The 13,235-nt window shown below is 50.1% G+C and overlaps 1 protein-coding gene across 1 annotated transcript in view; it reads right to left on the bottom strand.

Moving 5' to 3' along the window:
• The window catches only part of SEMA5A (semaphorin 5A), a 656,101-nt gene that overhangs the window by 394,791 nt on the left and 248,075 nt on the right, over nt 1–13,235 (bottom strand). The gene's annotated exons all lie outside the window — the stretch shown is intronic.

The following is a 13,235-nucleotide window of genomic DNA, read 5'->3' as shown; positions in this document are numbered from 1 at the left end:
AAAGCATTCAGTTTCTGAAAAGAAGGATTTTAATAGAAGCAAAAAGTAAAAAAGAATCACCTCTGTAAAATCAGGATGGTAAATACCTTACAGGGTAATTAGATTCAAAACATAGAGAATCCCTCTAGGCAAAACCTTAAGTTACAAAAAGACACACAGACAGGAATATCCATTCTATTCAGCACAGCTTAACTTCTCCACCATTTAAAGAAATCATAATCTAATGCATACCTAGCTAGATTACTTACTAAATTCTAAGACTCCATTCCTGTTCTGTCCCCGGCACAAGCATCACCCAGACAGACACAGACCCTTTTTTTTTCTCCCTCCTCCCAGCTTTTGAAAGTATCTTGTCTCCTCATTGGTCATTTTGGTCAGGTGCCAGCGAGGTTATCCTAGCTTCTTAACCCTTTACAGGTGAAAGGGATTTTCCTCTGGCCAGGAGGGATTTTAAAAATGTTTACCCTTCCCTTTATATTTATGACACACCTGAATGACAAATCAACTATTCACTCAACCAAAGTTGCAAACCTTAGTGATTAGGATAGTAGAGTTGTCAACATGTGACAGAGAAAGGAGTGAAATGGAAGTGTTCAGGAAAGAAGATAGGGAGTTCTGCTTTTGTCATGTTGAGTTTGAGGCAGAGGCTGAACACTCAGGAAAGTATGTCAGAAACAACTGCTGCTGTGGGACCAAACACAGCAGGAAAAGTCAAAAAATGAGGGCAGAGGTGAGAGTCAGTGCAGATATGGCACGGTGCAATAGGGTTGGGCTGTGCAGGGAGAAGATGAGATGAGCAAGGATACAGGACAAGTAGCCCAAACAAGAAATTAAAAGAGTGATCAGAGAGGTAGCAGGCCAGGCACTGCACACACAATCATTGGTAGCCCAATAAGAAGAAGGAGCTAAGCAGGTGGGGTACAGAATTACTTTTTTATTGGACTGTGAATAAGAAAGTGATTAGAGCAACCTGAGAATGAAATTAGCACAGTGCAAAAATACATAGACATGAAAACAAACCTATACTAACAAAATGGGAAGTGACTACGTATAGTTCCCTCCCAGGAGCCCAAAGATTCAAATTCTGACAGTGAATTCAAAACTTAACAAACTAACCATTAATTTCATATGTTCAGCTGATCAGAAGGATTGGATCGGATGCAACTAATGCTACCACATGCTTATCTCAAACATATTGAACAAAACAAACTTACCCAAAATGAACCTCACTCTTCAGACATGAATCTGATTGTTTCTCTTTGCTGTGAGTACAATAGTTAGATTCCAAAAATATGCCAAACCAGCTCAGATTCGGATGCAAAGTACGGATTCCCTTCCATTCTCACACAAAGGGCATTAACTGCTTTTCAGCTTACATCCCTTAACTGTCCCTCATTAGGAGACAAGCACCTCTATTTTAGATTCTACATGTGTTCCAATTATCACCCTTTATTATTTTAAATAATCTATATCAAAATGATGAGTCATGAAACAAATTACTGAAAATGTTGAAAATTAATCTCAAATAATGTAAATTTCCTGCACTAATATATATTTTGATATCACTCATTTTGGGTCATTTTTGTCCCTGAATGGAAAAAAGAAAGTGCATTAGGGATCCACCATTGTTTAGACAAAATGTCAAACCATTTTTGTGTGTTACATGGCAATTTATTTGGGAAGGAGGTGAAAGCAATCTTTTACGTGCTATCTAATCTTTAAAACGTTTGTTCTTCAAACTAGAAATGTTGCACTGTAGAGTGGATGACTAAGTAACTGTGAAGAGTTCATATTGTTATGGTTCATATATTCCTATCCACCGCATTCCTCTGAGCGAAGCCAGCAGGCATGACTTATATGCAAAAATGTGGTAGGAAACACTGTGTACATGAAATAGCTACTTAACAGTGAAAATGTAAAACTGCCACAGTGGGCATGATTTAAACGTCTGTTGCAGAAGGGTGAACCAGATGTGTGGTCAGCGAATAACGGAATGAGCCATGTTCCCCTCCCCTCCTCCCTCCCAATACTTATACCATATAAACGTGCCTCCTGAAAACTGGAGATCAAGGATCATAAATTATTGCTGCTCTGAAAATCATTAGCTTGTACTACACATCTTTATTGACCCATCAAAGGAACATTAGTGGAGAACAATGGCAGATAATCAACAAAACCAAGCTGTGTTGCCAATACTGAAAGTGGTGGTTCTCAAGGAGTGCTGCAGAAGCATGGTAGAGATGTACCTTTATGGCCTTAACCCTGCAGTGTTTCTTCAGTGAATCACAAGGACCCTGCATGGATTTAAAGCCATATCTAATTCCCATTTCTTTCAGCCTTCAAACCTGCAACAGTGTGACACAAGCCATCCAAATGTGTGACATGGGCAAAATGTGGAACACCTGAGTTTTGTTGGGTGTTGTGCTCTAATTTTCAAATTAGGATTTTTAATTATGAAATTTTTTGATGGCTGTTTCCTCACTCTGTGAATAAAAGAAACCAGTTCTGTCCTCAATTACTGAAGGGAATGGGGGACAGGTCCCAATGCAACTAACTTATACCTCCAAATTCATATGCAATTCAGCCTGTACTGACCTTTCTCTGGCACCAATACAATTAATTCAACCACCCCACTCCCCCAGATAATTCAGACCCAGCATTCCCTTTCTGCAGGGCTCCATTGCTGTTGCCCTCAAGGAGATCCCTACTTCTCTCCTGTTCCTGTCTTCTAAGGAGCAGAGAGCAACAGCACAACTGCCTAGGAGCAGACATTGTTTTCCATGAGGAGAGCTAGAGGGAGCCGGCTGGGCCAGTGTACTTTTCAGAAAAGGGAGTGGAGAATGAGTCAGTCTGTGAAGAGCACAGCAGCACAGGGCAATGTTGTTAACTCCATATAGCAGGAAGTCACCAGACAAACCCTGAAAAGTCGCTAGATGTAGCTGTCTAAGTGCTCAAAAAGAGTAAAAAATGTCACTGAACAAAATTTTCAGAGAATTCAACAGAGAATTATATATATATGTGTGTATATTATATATATTATATGTATATAATGTGTATATTATATATATATTATATGTATATGTATATATAATTATATATATACATACACACAGACACAGAGGTGAGTATAGTCACAAAATCATTCACAAACAGCTCAATAGTGTTAGTAAAATCCATTCCATGCTCTTCTTACTACATTCTGTTGCACACCAGAAGCAACTACAAGAATAAGCTGTCATCATCAGGAGGGCACCCTCTTCTCATTGGGAAGGAAACTGCAGCCCTCTGCTTATTGGGAAGGGCGCTCTGTACACTGCTGCCCAGGTTGGTTGGGGTTGCTTAATTTCAGCTCAGCCTCTCTTTCTTGCCAGCCTGGAATTGAGCTGACAGGTTAGTGAAAGGGAGAGCCCAGAGCCAGGGCATTCGCTTGACCTGAGCTTGGAGCTGCAGGGAGCCAAGAAAGTAGACTTTCCAGCCCCAGAGCACCCATGGAGTCGGCACCTATGGTTGGCAACACTGGCTCAGGGCCTGCTCCTCTTTCTGCTCTTGCTCCCACTTCCCTCTGTGAATAACATAGCTTCCAAACCTTTTTGTACTCTCCTCCCCCTTCCTCTACCCAAAAAACTTGCTGGTTCCTATACTCCCTTCCTTGAAAACTCTCTACTCCTTGAAGTGGAGGGGGTTCCCAAGCTGCTCAAGGAAGATCACCTTCTGTACCCCTACCAGCTGTGTCTGCCACTGTCTGTTCCTGTCCTGGAGGCATTGCCTTAGTTTGTGTGCAGTTGGACAGGGAAGAAGAATCATCTGCAATGCTGAATATACCACAAAACTGTGAACTTAAGAGTTCTTTTCCCTCCACCAGGCCACCTTCTGCTCCTAATGCAAGAAGGCAGGCAGTAGAAGTCATCTCCCTCTGATGCCTCTTAATATTAAAAATAACTTCTTTTCTTCCTCTTGTCTTTCTGTGGGAAGGGTTTCAGATGACAAGAGAACACATTTCTCATATCTGCACGGTAGCATTTGATGTTAAAAGTAATGGTTAAGGTGTTTTTCATTGTAGAGGTTGTTTCTGAATGTTTTCCAGACTATTCAGTTTGCTGTGGTTCATGGATGGCAACTGCTTTGGAACCTGTGAGTCAAAAAAGAGTTGATCTCTTTGTACATATGAACAACCATTTTATTTATTTGTGGATTCTAAGGCCAGAAGGGACAATTGTAATAATCTAGTCTGACCTCCTGTGTAGCACAGGCCATAAAACATCCCCAAAATAATTCCTAGAGCATATATTTAGAAAAATATCCAATCTTAATTAAAAACTGTCAGTGATGGAGAATCCAACACAAACCTTGGTAAATTGTTCCAATGGCTAATTACTATTGAAAAATTAGGTCTTATTTCCAGTCTGGATTTGTCTAGCTTCAACTTCCATTCATTGGATCATGTTTCTCTGTGAGACTGAAGAGTCCATTATTAAATATTTCCTCCCCATACAAGTACTCATAGACTGTTATTAAGTCAACCCTCAACATTTTCTTTGTTAAGCTAAAGAGATTGAGCTCCTTGAGCCTATCACTATAAAAAACCGTTACTAACCTTTCACAACTATTGTTCTTCAAGATCTATTCCATACTAGACGTGAGTGTGCCACATGCACCATTTCCAGAGATTTTTCCCTCAGTGGTATCCACTGCCCTCTGGAGATGCGTGCATATGCGTCAATATAATGGGTGTCACCAGCCCCGCATCCTCTCAGTTCCTTCTTGCTAGTAATTCCCACAAAAGGAATAGGAGGATGGGCCAGAGAACAGACATGAGCAACACATCTCAAAGAACTACAGTTAGTAACCATTTTTTCTTCTTCAAGTGCTTGCTCATTTCCATTCCATGCTTGGTAACTCACAGTCAGTACCCCCGGAGGCGGTCTCGGAGTTCACGGACATGCTGACTGCAACACTTCTCTCCCAAAACTGGCATCCTCAGGGGCCTATTGGGTGATGCCATAGTGGCATGCAGAGGTATGAAGAGATGACCAGGTTCCGGCTTTGCAGATATCCTGGATTGGTACCAGCACGAGAAACGCTCCTGAAGAACCCTGGGCTCTTGTGGAATGAGTGGTCACAATGGCCGGAGGCAGAACTTTCGCCAGCTTGTAGCAAGCTCAGATGCAAGCAGTTATCCAGGACAAAATCCTTTCAGCTATTGCTACAAAGAGTTGTGTGGACTTATGGAAGGGTTTGGTAGTCCTTTCAATATAAAAGGCGAGGGCCCGCTAACATCCAACATATGGAATCGACGTTTCTCAGAGTTTTTTTAAGGCTTTGGAAAGAAGACAGGTAGAATTGTGACACCACTTTTGATAGGAAGGCCAGTTGGGGGATGCATTTGAACCTTGTCCTTGAAAAACGTCAAGTAAGGTGGTTCTGATGTAAGGGCCTTGATCTCAGAGACCCTTCTGGCTGAAGTGATCACCACCAGAAAAGCGACCGTCCAGTAGAGAAGCAGTAGGAAGCACAAAGCTAAAAGCTTGAATGGGGGCCTCATGAGCCTTGATGGGACCAGGTTTAAGTCCCATGGGGGGATCGGTTCGCAAACCTGAGGATAGTCTTTCCAACCCTTCGAGAAACCGGACTGTCATCTCATGGGAAAATACTTATCTGCTATTCACTGGAGGGTGGAAGGCTGAATTGACTGCCAAATGAACCTTAACAGATGAAAGTACCAAACCCTGCTTCTTAGGTGGAGCAGATAGTCCAAGATAGATTGAAGAGAAGAATAAGATGGAGAGAGATGCAGTTCAGAGGCTCAGCAAGTGAAACATTTCCACTTGGCCAAGTAGGTCACCCTGGTGGATGGCTTCCTACTGCCTAGCAAGATCTGTAAAATCTGTTTTGAGCAGGCCTAGTCTTCAGGATTCAGTCACGCTGCATCCATGAACTTACATGGAGGGGAACATGGTCTGCGTGGAACAGCCAGCCGTGGTCTTGAGAAATCAAGTCCAGGCGGAATGGGAGCAAAAGCAGGGTTGCCACTGAGAGGTCTAGGAGAGTGCTGAACCATGCTGGCACAGCCATGTTGCGGCTCTCAAATAACCCTCACCTTGTCGCATTTGATTTTTAGGAGGACCTTGTGAACCAAGAGAACTGGGGGAAAGCCGTAGAGGAGCCAGTCTGTCCACAAGAACAGAAAAGCATCGGAGAGTGAGCCTGGGCTGTGTCTGTGCAGTGAACAAAACTGATGGCACTTCCTTTTCTGCTTGGTAGCGAACAGGTCCACCTGGACAGATCACCACCTCTGGAAGACTGATCTGGTGACCTCTGAGTGAAGGGACCACACATAGTGAGAGGAAAAGGATCTTCTGAGGTGATCTGCCAGTATGTTCTGGGCTCCGGAGAGATGTTTCACCTCGAGATGAGTAGGGTGCATCACACAGAAATCGCACAGGAAGGCCTCCTGGCACAAGGCCGAAGATCGGCCCCCTCCCTGCTTGTTGATATAAAGGATGGTCCAGGTGTTGTCTGTCAGGACCTGCATCGCTTCACCTGAGATCTGCGTAAAGAACACAAGGCAAGCTAAGGCAAGCTAAGCATACAGCCCTGAATTCCATGATTTTTATATGCAAGGAGAGTTTTTCTTGGGACCAAAGGCCCTGGGTCCTGAGGTTGTTGAGGTGTCTGACACATCCAAGACCAAGGTTACTGATAGTTAAGGGGCAACAAAGGGTACTCTCTTCATTACCAATCTTGGGTCTCTCCACCAGACCAGAGAAGCAAGGAGTGGAGGCAGGACTGTTAGCAGAGAGTTTCCACGAAAATGGCCTTCAGCCGAATGTCCCTGTCCTTCTTAGTGCAAGGTCTGAAGTCCCTGCAGATTTGGCACTTACCTTTAATGTGAGTTTCCCTCAGACACTTTAAACAGCTAGAGTGTGGGTTACACACTGGCATAGGTTTGATGCAAGAGGCACACGGTATGAAGCCTGGGGACCAGAGCATGCCCAGTCTCTGGGGCAAAGAGTCCCGGGAAAGAAGCCTTGCCGCAGCAAGAAGGAGCATTCTAGCAACCGTCATGGACAGCAAGAAGGACCTGAGGGGGTGCGGGGCTGGTGGAACCCCTTACACAGGTGCATATGCGCACAAATCCGGAGGGTGCTAGAGCTGAGCCAACAGTTACCACTGAGGAAAAAATCTTGGCAACAGCGTACGCAGTACGCACACACCTAGCATGGAATGCACATAAACAAACACTCAAAGAAGAAGGCCTGTTTTCTAATCCTTGAAATCATTCTTCTAGCTCTTCTCTGAACCCTCTCCAACTTATTAACATCCTTCTTGAATTATGGACAACAGAACTGGACACAATAGTCCAGCAGTGCCAAATACTGAGATAAAATAACCTCTCTGCTCCTACTAAAGATTCCTGTTATGCATCCAATGATCACAATAGATCTTTTGGCCACAGCATCACACTGGGAGCTCATGTTCAGCAGTTTATCCACCACAACCCCAAAATCTTTTTCAGAGTCACTGCTGTTCTGATTTTTTTCTAGAATGTTTCCCAAGTGATTCTATCATTCTTCTGTTTAAATCAGTTGTGATAGGGTTGGGCCAGATGGCTACAGGAGAGTAATTTTTTTTTTGAAGCAAAAAAGGTATTTTTTATTTGCATAACACACTTACAAAACAAAACAACAGCATATACAATGTGTAACACAGCAACCAATCACAATTGTTTTCTCATTAGCTTCAGGGGAGGGAAGTGTTCAAGCTTGCCTGGGCCCAGAGAGGAGGGGCTTCCTCGACTCTCGTGGTCTTCCACCCTTCCAAGTTACCTACTGATCCAGAGCGAGGGGGCTTCATCGATTCTCAAGGTCTGCCACCCCCTCGAGTTACCTGGCGCCACGCCCGAGTATCACCAACAATTCCCTCCTCTGAAAGCACCCAACAAAAGGGGCAGGCTGTGGGATGGACAACCCGGGTGGGGGGGAGTGCACCCACATGTGAAAGGACCCTCTAAGGTGGTGGTGTCCGCAGCAGCAATGGCTGGGCCTGGGGTCCCTTACTCTCTCCCCCAGTCAAAGGGTCAAAACAAAGGGAGCTGGACGGGGACACCGAGCAGAGAGCCTCAGACAGTGCTCACCGCTCCTCAAAAGCATCAAGGGAGTCGGTGGACGCCGCCCAGAGGAACTCTGCCCGGATATGTGAACGGACCAAAGATCGGAAAACAGCCCCACAGTCACAGGAAACTCCATTGGCCAACCTCCTCTCTCTGGTTTTATAGATGGCCGTTTTAGCCAGGGCCAGGAGGAGGTTAACTAGGAGATCCCACGACTTTGTGAGGCCACAGATGGGGAGTGCATAAAAAAAAGGTGAGGGGAAAAATGCAACCAAAAACGTAATAAAAGATTTGTGAGGAGCCGGAACAGGGGCTGCAGCCTGGCGCACTCCAAATATACATGCACCAGCGTTTCCCTCATACCGCAAAAGGGACAAATATCTGGGATGGGGTTGAACCGCGCCAAGTACATGCCCGTGCTCACAGCTCCGTGAAGGAGCTACCAACTGATGTCCCCAACGGGCCTCGGAACCAAGGTGGAATATAGGCTGGCCCACCAGGGCTGCTCACCCTCCAAAGGTGGCAGAAGGTCTCGCCACTTTGTATCGGGGTGGGACACTAGAGTGAGGGCATGAAGGGTGTGGAGCACGAGCGTGTATCGATGTTTCCTTGGCGCGGTTTGGAAGCATGCCGGCTGCAGTTCATACAGCCGGCTCACCGTAAAGGGGTAAGGGGGTCGATTGGGTCTACAGGGCAGGGGTCCAATTAAAAGGTCTGGCGGGCCTGGGGTAGAGGGTGGGCGGGGTGTGCCCTCAAGCAGGACCCGGTCGAGGTAAGCTCGAGCAGCGGGCGGCAAAACAGCCTTCACCTCCTGAAGTACGCGCCGGAGGTACGAGGTCTGAACAGCCCCATGCGCCGAGCGAGCGTCAGGGGATCCAGCCAGTCTCTCCGGTCATAGTCCAGGAGGTCTCCGACTCTCGTGACTTCTGTCAGGATCAAGCTCTGGCGCACCGAGCAGGACTCCGCCACCTGCACACGGAGCTGGGGGTTATGTAGCAGGGGCTCCGTGAGGAGATCTGCCCCCTCGGTGGCCGCCACGGACCTGGTCGTTAAAAACCATTTCCAAGTCCGGAGGAGGTCCTGGTAGAAGACCGGCAGCCTGGAGAGGTCTCGCGGAAGACCTCCCGGACAGAGATAAAAGAACTGCCGCTCATATCGGAGCCCTCGGATGCGGCGCAGGATGGCGTGCGCCAGTATGCTCCACGCCGAACTGCCTGCACTATAAAGGAGCCTCTGTAGGGCCTGGAGGCAGAAGACGCAGACCTGAGTGTGCAGACACTTCAGGCCCTGTCCTCCCTCCTTCAGGGGTAGATGAAGAACCCCTACAGGGGTCCAGTGCATTCCTACCAAAAGAACCCCAGAATCGATGTCCGGAGGTTGGTCAGGAAACCCAGGGCCGGGACCAGGGTGTTGAGCCGGTACCAGAGCTTGGACAGGACTAGTTGATTAAGCACCAGCGCTCTCCCACGAAGGGAGAGACATCGAAGTAGTCCCGTCCATTTCCGGAGCAGCTCTATCACCCCGCCCTCTAAATTTTGCCAGTTCTCCGGCGGAGAGGGATGCGTGGCAGAAAGGTAAACGCCGAGGTAGAGCAGTGGACCCGCACTCCACCGGACGGTCTGAAGCGTGGGTGGGAGGGAGCTCGCCTGCCGCCAGTCTCCTACCGCCAAGCCAGAGCTCTTGACCCAGTTGACCTGGGCGGAGGAGGCTGCAGAATAGATGGTCTGGCAACCCTCCACCCGTGCCAAGTCGCCCGAGTCCTGGACCACAAGGAGCACGTCATCGGCGTACGCTGACAGGACCAGCCGCAGCTCCAGCTCCCACAGCACCAACCCTATCAACCTCCTGCAGAGAAGGCAAAGGAAGGGCTCGATCGCCAAAGCGTACAGCTGGACTGAGAGGGGGTACCCCTGCCACACTTCTCACCTGAAGCTGACAGGTTCGGTCAGGGTCCAGCTGAGCTTAACCAAACACTCTGCGTAAGCGTACAGCACCCAGAGAAAACGCACAAACTGGGGTCCGAAGCCGAACGATCGCAGAGTGTTCAGGAGGTACCCATGGTCCACCCTATCGAACGTCTTCTCCTGATCTAGGGACAGGAGGGCGAACGACAGACCATCTCTACACCCGAGTTCCAAAAGGTCCCAAACCAGAAACAGGTTATCAAAAATACTGCGGTCCGGGACGGTGTAGGTCTGGTCTGGGTGGATCACATCCGCCAGCACAGACCCTAGCCGCAGCGAGATTGCTTTTGCTACGATTTTGTAGTCCATGCTGAGGAGTGAGACGGGACGCCAATTTCGTAAATCGCAGAGGTCCCCCTTCTTCGGCAGTAAGGCGAGCACAGCTCGCCTGCACGAAAGAGGGAGGACCCTGCTCTGTAGAGACTCGGCCCAGAGGGTGACTAGGTCTGGGCCGAGGACGTCCCAAAACATGTGGTAGAACTCCACGGTCAGCCCATCCATGCCTGGAGACTTATTAGTGGGCATACGATGGAGGGCTTCCGAGAACTCGGCCAGAGTGAGAAGCAACTCTAGCCGGTCTTGGTCGCTCACGCTGACCGTAGGGAGCTCCTCCCAGAGCACTCTGCAAGCGCCAGAGTCGGTCGGATCTGGGGAGAAAAGACTTGCATAGAAGGCTCAGGCCCTCCCGCACATCTCCACTGGTTCCGTGAGGGGGGTGCCGTCTTCTGCCAGGAGACAGGTGACGTGTTTCTTGGCCCCCCTCGTTTTCTCCAGGATATAGAAGAAGCGTGAGCCGCGATCCATATCCCAAAGGAGGTGGATGCGGGATCGAACAAAGGCGCCCTGGTCCCGATGGTCCTCGAGGGCCCGGAGCTCCTCCCGCTTCTCCCGGCACGCTCCGCAGAGGAGCAGGTCCTCGGGACTGGCAGCCAGACGCCTCTCCAGCTCTAAGACCTCCCGTTCCAACTGCTCTATCACCGCATTTCTCCGTCGGCTGGTGCCCCGGGTGTAGTCGCAGCAGAAAGTTCTGGGGCGTGCACCTTCCCCAGGTCCCACAATCACCGCGCCGAGGGAAAGGCACACCGCTGCCCTCGCCAGGCCAGCCAGAATTCCCGGAAGGACGTCACGAAGCCCTCAGTGATCCAACAGGCTGTTGTTAAAATGCCAGTAGGCCGGCCCCGGCCTCTCCGCACAGAGGGAGGCTGTCACGGTGGCTAGACGATGGTCAGAAAATAGGGCCAGCCGAATGCTGGAAGAGTGGGCTTGTGAGAGATGGAAGCGTGATAAATAAATGCGATCCAAACGGGTGTGACTCGACCAATGGGCTTCCACCCGGACAAAGGTGAATGTGGAAGTGTCATCCGGGTGGTGGTCGCGCCATATGTCCACTAGGGAGTGGTGTTCGACTATCTCCCAGAGGGTGTCCGCAGCGGCCGAGCTCTGCTCGGTTTCCGAGCAGTCCTGTTTCTTGAGGGTGGTATTAAAGTCCCCTCCCAGGACCAGGCACTCATGAGAATCTAAGGTGCCGAGGAAGGCAGACGCCCGCTGGTAGAATTGCAGCCGCTCCGGGCCCGATGTCGGGGCATAGATGTTAACGAGTTTAACCACGAGCTCCTCCATATGGACCCGGAGATGCAGCAGGCAATCTGGCACGGCCTCGGCGACCCTTAGCACCTCGGGCCGTAGGTCGGGGGAGAACAGGGTCGCCACTCCAGCCTGTCGAACCGTGGCATGGCTAAAGTAGACCCTGTCCCCCCACTCCAGCCGTCAACTGTCTTCGGTGGTCAGGTCCGTATGGGTCTCCTGCAGGAAAACCACAGAGTACCCTCCCTCCCGAAGGAAGGAGAGCACCTGGGACCTGCGGAGAGCCATCCTACAACCCCGGGTGTTCAACGTTGCAATGGTGAGAGGTGTCATGGGGAGGGTCGGGGGGGTCCTCACTGGCAGGGATGCTCGCATTTCAAAGCGGGCCACGCAGCAGTCCGTGACCCATCCTGTAGGTGAGTAATTGTTCACGGAAGACACGGACCCACCAGTAGGCCGCGGCATCCTGCTTCCCAGTCCCTTTACCTTCCCCCATGAGGGCCCTTGTGGCCCGGAGGATTTGAAAAAAGTCCCCCCATCGTTGGAGAGCAAGTTTTACCTTGTTGCGGGAGCCACGGACATCCTCTAAAAACTTCTGCAGCTCTCCTCACAGTTCATGGGGGGGTGGGGTTACGGTTTCCCGGTTGTTCCCCAGCGGGGCCCTTGGTGCAGCCCTGTGGTCCACTAAAACGGACAAGCAGGATGCGGACCCCCGACAGCGTGCCTGATGGGCTGGAGCTTCTAGGCCCGCCTCAAGGTCTGGGGCGATAGGGGGTGGTGGAGGGAAAATAGCAGCTCCTAATGGGTCGGGGCAGGAGAACACAAAGGTCGCTCCCTGGAGGTCATCAGTTGGGAAAGGGAAGGAGACAGCCCCGGGGGCAGCAATGACATTGCAGGAGGTAAATTGGATAGGGGTAGGGGCAGGGATAGGGACAGAGACGAGGTTCTGGGTTTCGGGAGGCAAGCAGCTGGATGGTGGCGCCTCCCGATCAGGCTCAAGGGTTAAGGGGATGGGGAGGGAGTTCTCAGTGACACTGGGCGCGCGCTCTGTGGTGGATTTAGCAGCCGCAGCACCAGGAGATGAATTATCTTCTGTAGGGCCCCCGCCCTGGAAGGAAGTTGATTGCTCCGCACCAACGGGGGGTGCCCCTGGCGACTCGTGCCTCAGCCGCGTGGCGCCAGCTGTCAGCTGAGCAGGCTCGGTGGTTGTTGGCGGGGTGCCAACAGCGGCTGGGTCGGTGGAGGAGTCAAGGGGCTCCTCGGAGGTGGGAGCGGAAGCAGCAGTTAAGGGGAGGGAGCATGGGGAAAAGAGGGGTGGAGTGAGGTCGCCCAGATCGAGATTTGCTGGCAAAAGGTTGTCTTCCCCCTGGGCAACCGGGGTCAGATCTAAGGCCTCGATCTCCTCGAACATGGAGAAGAGGACACTTTCCGCCGCCCCGGGGTACTCACCGCCGGCCCCCGCCACGACGGTTGCCTCGGGGTTCACGGGGGCTTCGGGTAGCGTCAGGACAGAAGGGGCTTCCTCGAGGGTCTTGGAGGGGAGACACTACCCTCCGGTGCTGCCACGTCTTTCCCAG

This window comes from Lepidochelys kempii, chromosome 2, assembly GCF_965140285.1.
Source record: "Lepidochelys kempii isolate rLepKem1 chromosome 2, rLepKem1.hap1, whole genome shotgun sequence".
Taxonomy (NCBI): Eukaryota; Metazoa; Chordata; order Testudines; family Cheloniidae; genus Lepidochelys; species Lepidochelys kempii.
Note: the sequence above shows the minus strand (reverse complement) of the source record. Positions and strands in the feature narration are given on the sequence as shown.